We start from the raw sequence: 6,000 nt of genomic DNA, 5'->3' as shown, positions 1-6,000 counted from the left end.
GAAAAGCACCAGCTTATTGTCTCCACAGATGAGAGGGCTGGTTTTCCTCTCTATCCTAACCATTCTCACACACATTTACTATAAGCACAGTAGGAACAATCAAGGCTTGTTATTTTATTTTATAGAATGCAGAGAAATAAGAAAAAAAAATTGCTCACATTAGAAAAAATAAAAAATTAACCCGTACAGTTTCAAAAACATGGAGAAATGTTGAAATATTGCTGGTGATACTCATGATTATTCACCTATTGTTTTCAGAAACTAATGGCAAATATAGAATAGTTGTGTGTGTGTGTTTGTAGTCATTCTAAAGTTATGGAAATAAAGTTTTAAAAAAGTAAACTTCTGCTATACTATGTTAATTGCAAAATGCTGTTTTAAGGGATAATATTTTGGAAATAATGCCCCAGGCTCTGTAACAGCCATTTGTAAATTTTTAACATTTTCTTTAGTTGAGTATAATAAGGAAGACTGTCTCATTTCTTTCCCTGTAAATTTAGGGGCTTTGATATCCGGATTCAGAGTTGACAGTTACCTATAGTCACATGCACATCCTTGTATCTTAGTTTCCTCAGGGTTGATATTCACTTGGGAGGCTCTAGGCTGGCTGTCTTGGTATTTTGAAGCTGGGCCTCTGCGTGGATTGTTTGGTGTTGAACTGTATCACTTGTTAAAACTTTTGAGCTACCATCCGATCATCCTTGGGAATAAGAACATGAACCTGGTGCTTGTACCATCTGACTTTCAACACGGAATCAAGGATACCTGCAGAGCCCTTTACTTACTCTCTAGCTCTGTGGGTGAGTGTTAGTTGCTCAGTTGTGTCTAACTCTGTGCAAGCTCATGGACCGTAGCCCGCCAGGCTCCTCAGTCCATGGGATTCTTCCGGTAAGACTCTCCCATAGAGCTCTTTATTCACTCTCTAGCTGTGGAAACTGCAAACTTTTCCTGTTTAGCAGAAGTAGTGAGAGGGTCAAAAGTGACATCCAGATGTGGATAAATATTTACAGAGACTATGAAGGTGTGTAGGATCTGTAAGGTAACACTTTAACCTCCATGATGATTCCATGACTTTTTCAAAAAGTTTTGTTAAAGATTGTACTTTCTTACTTGAGTGGTCTGCTTGCTTTCTAGCTTTATTATTATTATTGTTAATTTACTTATTTGGCTGCATCAAGTCTTAGTTGCGGTGGTTTAGTCACTAAGTCGTGTCCAACTCTTCATAAGCCCATGGACTGCAGCCCACCAGGTTCCTCTCTGTCCATGGGATTTTCCAGGCAAGAATACTGGAGTGGGTTGACATTTCCTTCTCCAGGCATTTTAAGAGACAAAATTTTGATTAAGGTGAATCTTCTCCAGAACTTTGTAATGGAACTTACAGACATGTTATTACAGGACATGCTAATGTCTCAAGTTTGGGGATATGGTTAAGTAAACATTTAAAAATCAGTGCTTGGACAAATAATGCATGATTCCACATACATGAGGTCTCCAAAACAGTCAAACTTAAAAAAGCAGAAAACTGAATGGTGGTTGTCAGGGGATGGGGAGAGTGGGAAACGGGCAGTGATATCAGTGAGTATAAAGTTACAGTTGTGCAAGATGAGGCTTACAGATCTGCTGTACAACATAACGCCTATAGTTAGCAATGTGCTGTTGTGTATTTAAAAAGTTGCTTAGAGGGTAGATCTCATGTTAAATGTCCTCATCATAATATTTTCTTAACTTAAAAAAAAGTAAAGGGAAACAACGAAACTTTTGAAAGTGATGAATATGTTTATAACCTTGATTGTTATGTTTGTACCCTGGGTACATGCATATATCCAAACACATTGTATGGCATACATTAAATATCTGTAGTTTTTTGTATGTCAATTATACCTTAAGAGAAAGTGAAAGTAAAAGTCACTAAGTCGTGTCTGACTCTTTGCAACCTCATGGACTATACAGTCCATGAAATTCTCCAGGCCAGAATACTGGAGTAGGTAGCCTATCCTTTCTCCTGTGGATTTTCCTGACCCAGGAATTGAACCAGGGTCTCCTGCATTGCAGGCGGATTCTTTACCAGCTGAGCTATCAGGGAAGTCCAATACCTTAACAAAACTAAAAAAAAAATTATCAATACTTGTAGTAAAAACTGCTGAGGTCCAAATAAAAACTGTACCTGAGTTGATAGTATTATACCAATTTCCTGGTTTCAACAATATACTATGTTAAAATAAAAAACAGAACAGTGCTTGACATTATGGTGTTAAATATTACTTTATTTAACTTTTTGATAGCCTTTTTGATCCTTTCAATCATCTCTTTATGCTATTTCCATATCACTCTTTCCCTCTGGTTCTCCCAGGTAATTAATAACATTCTGACTTATTTTTCATATTTTTCTCCATGTTTATGTGGTCATAGACAAATATAGACATACATTGATGTTTATATTTTTGGTTTATTTCATAACAATGTGATTAGATTATATACATTTTCTCACTTGAAAATACATTATGAAAAAAAACTCTCCAAATTAACTGGTATAGATGGAACTAAATCTTTTAAAAAAATATTTATTTACTTATTTGCCTGTGCTGGTCTTAGCTGCCATACAAGGGATCTTTAGTTGAGGCATGTGGGATCTAGTTCCTGACCAGGCATGGAACCCAGGCCCCCTGCACTGGGAACTCAGAGTCTTAGCCCCTGGACTACCAGAGAAATCCCTCGATGGAACTGAACCTTTTCAATGGCGCCAAAAAGATCAGTTATCACAGTTCATTCAATTATTCCCCTTTTGATTGCATATTCATTTTTTCCTAGTGATTGGTTACTCAAATTTTGTTGTAATAAATATCTCGTAAGTATATACTTCAGACTGGTGCTTTTGTATCTACGGGATAAATTCTCAGGGGATATAATTACTAGGTTGAAAGAGTATGAATTTAAAACCTTTTAAAAAGATATTTCCAGACTCCTTCCCAAAATGGTTGCAGTATTATATATTTCCAACAAAGTATGAAAAACAAAGCAGGGCATGAGAATGCACTTCTCCCTTCATTCCTACCAGCAGTTGGCAATATTTTATCTTATAATTTTGTAAATTTGATAAATGAGGTGTTATATTCCACTGTTATATTAATTTTACCTTTTCCTGACAATAAGATTGAGCAGGCTTGCAAAGTTTATTGATCATTTGGATTTTTGGTGAGTGAATTGTTAGTAGTTTTTGCCTTGTTTTCAACTGAATTCTTTTTGTCATTTTCTTGATAATTTGTCAGAGCTCCTTGTATATTGCAGATATTAATAATTTACCTTTCATACATATATAGAAAATCTTTCTCCTAAGCTACTTTTTTACTTTGGTTTGTATTTATGGCATCATTTGCCATACTACATTTAATATTTTCTAACGTTGTGAAATAGATCTATAGTTTTCTTCAGTGACTTCTATTTCCTGTCTTCTTAATGAAAACGTCCCCAATTCCTAAATTATACTTGTATAAATTTTTTTCTTATACTTTTGTTATTTTGTTTAATGATTTACGGTTTTCATGGGGTTGAAGTGCTTGATTACTAAGCTACCTTCCCTTGGCTTCAAACCCATCCCTCTCTTCTCTGCTTTGTACCTCTAGATAGATATGCAGTTCGGTTAAGTTCAGTCGTTGCTCAGTCGTGTCCGACTCTTTGCCACCCCAGGGACTGCAGCATACCAGGCCTCCCTGTCCATCATCAACTCCCAGAGTTTACTCAAACTCATGTCCATTGTGTCAGTGATGCCATCCAACCATCTTATCCTCTATCATCCCCTTCTTCACCTGCCTTCAATCTTTCCCAGCATCAGGGTCTTTTCAAATGAGTCAGTTCCTCCCATCAGGTGGCCAAGGATTGATGTTGAAGTTTCAGCTTCAACATAAGTCCTTCCAATAAATATTCAGGACTGATTTCCTTTAGGATGGACTGGTTGGATCTCCTTGCCATCTAAAGGACTCTCAAGAGTCTTCTCCAACACCACAGTTCAAAAGCATCAATTCTTCAGTGCTCAGCGTTCTTTACAGTCCAACTCTCACATCCATACATGACTACTAGAAAAATGATGGCCATGACTAGATAGATCTTTGTTGGCAAAGTAATGTCTCTGTTTTTTAATATGCTGTCTAGGTTGGTCATAACTTTCCTTCCAAGGAGTAAGCGTCTTTTAATTTCATGGCTGTAGTCACCATCTGCAGTGGTTTTGAAGCCCCCCAAAATGAAGTCTGCCACTGTTTCCACTGTTTCCCATCTATTTGCCATGAAGTGATGGGACCGGATGCCATGATCTTAATTTTCTGAATGTTGAGCTTTAAGCCAACTTTTTCACTGTCCTCTTTCACTTTCATCAAGAGGCTCTTTACTTCTTCTTCACTTTCTGCCATAAGCGGGGTGTCATCTGCATATCTGAGGTTATTGATATTTCTCCCGGCAATCTTGTTTCCAGCTTGTGTTTTATCCAGCCAAGCATTTCTCGTGCATAGAAGTTAAGTAAGCAGGGTGACAATATACAGCCTTGACGAACTCCTTTTCCTATTTGGAACCAGTCTATTGTTCCATGTCCAGTTCTAACTGTTGCTTCCTGACCTGCATACTGGTTTCTTAAGAGGCAGGTCAGGTGGTCTGGTATTCCCATCTCTTTCAGAATTTTCCACAGTTTATTGTGATCCACACAGTCAAAGGCTTTGGCATAGTCAATAAAGCAGAAATAGATGTTTTTCTGGAACTTTCTTGCTTTTTTGATGACCTCTAGATATAGGACTCTGCAAACCCCATTTCCGTTTTGTCAAGTAGGTCCCTGCTGGGCTCTCAGTGACAAGTAGAAGAGTGAGACTGGAAAGATACAGAAGGAAGAGACTTGCTTATTCCTATTTGTCCTGCATTCCTGTTAACATCACTGCAGTATTTGGTCTTCACCCAGTGGCAACTAGCTTCAGAATAGCATCTCAGTCTGCAGTTTTCCCAATACTTGAAAAACAGCCCTATCACACCACTGCAGAGATACCAGGTAGTTGGCACCATGCCCCTCTCTGTGGGTCTGACCTCCAGCTCATTGGGCTCCATGTCCATCCTTGTAAATGTCAATAATCCCCACTCTCTCCCTCTCTTTTCCCCCTCCCTTGGCATGGTAACTCTTTCCTGCAGTTATTCTCCTAGGATATCTCAGATTCTCTTTCTGCCTTTTAATTTCTTTAGTACTTGGTTAACAGTTCTTTATATTAAATTCTCTTTTAAAATAACTAACATGATTTTTGTTTCCTGATTGGACCCTGAATGATGCTGTTGAATTTTTAAATATTTTCCTTTGGACTTTTTGCATGTTATGGCATGCTTTTGTTGTTAGGAATTTTCCAGAGGCCAATCCCACTTCTCTCCACCCCTTAAAGAGCTCATCAGTTGTCCTAACAGCAATCATTGTCTAACCCATCTTTTTCTACTGTTTTTGTTTAAAATATTTTTGATATATAGACCTTAACAATTTTTATGTCCAACTTATCAATGTTTGTTTGTTTGTTTTTTGTCACTTTTTTCCTTTGCTTTTATGCTTTGAGAAGTCCTTTCCACCTAGAGATCAGAAAAAATACCAAGTGGTTTTTCTTTCTGCACTATTGTTGCCTCAGTTTTTGAGCTTTTAAAAAGTTGAAAACCACTATAAGAATGTATTTTGCTTTGTCAATGAATATACATATACAGGTTTATATAAAATTGAAACAAAAATTATATCACAAAACCATGTTTGAGGTGGAGGATTTTACTACTTACAGAATATCCTTCACATTTCTCAGCTTCTATACAATTAGCAGCAGTCTGAATTCTAGCCAAAGGGATGTAATCAGAAATACTATATGCAACTTCCAGGAAGTGTCCTTAAATGGAGGGACCATGTCCTTCTTGTTCCTTTACCTTAACTTGCTGACTGAAATATGAGTGTGATGGCTGGAGCTAAAACAGCCATCCTGAACCATGAGGTGACCTTGAGTCTGA

Source organism: Bubalus bubalis, chromosome 3, assembly GCF_019923935.1.
Source record: "Bubalus bubalis isolate 160015118507 breed Murrah chromosome 3, NDDB_SH_1, whole genome shotgun sequence".
Classification (NCBI taxonomy): Eukaryota; Metazoa; Chordata; class Mammalia; order Artiodactyla; family Bovidae; genus Bubalus; species Bubalus bubalis.
The sequence above is the reverse complement of the archived record's forward strand: the minus strand, read 5'-3'. Positions refer to the sequence as shown.